The following is a 215-nucleotide window of genomic DNA, read 5'->3' as shown; positions in this document are numbered from 1 at the left end:
GGGATTATAGAGAGGAAAAGGGTGGGGGGGGGGGGGTAGTGGAGGATGGAGAGATGCTGTTTGGCATGTGCTCTCATCCAGGTTCTCAAAGTGACCTCTCTCCTGCCTCATCCTGATGCTCTCCTTTATTCTCCCCATGTTGCTTATTATCTACAGTGTATTGGGATGCTGCGGCAGAACTCGGAATGACCTCCTCTTGTCTGGGTGCGGTGAAT

The sequence above is a fragment of the Hippocampus comes genome, unplaced genomic scaffold (genome assembly GCF_001891065.2).
Source record: "Hippocampus comes isolate QL1 unplaced genomic scaffold, H_comes_QL1_v1.1 scaffold32, whole genome shotgun sequence".
In the NCBI taxonomy this organism is placed as follows: Eukaryota; Metazoa; Chordata; class Actinopteri; order Syngnathiformes; family Syngnathidae; genus Hippocampus; species Hippocampus comes.
Note: the sequence above shows the minus strand (reverse complement) of the source record.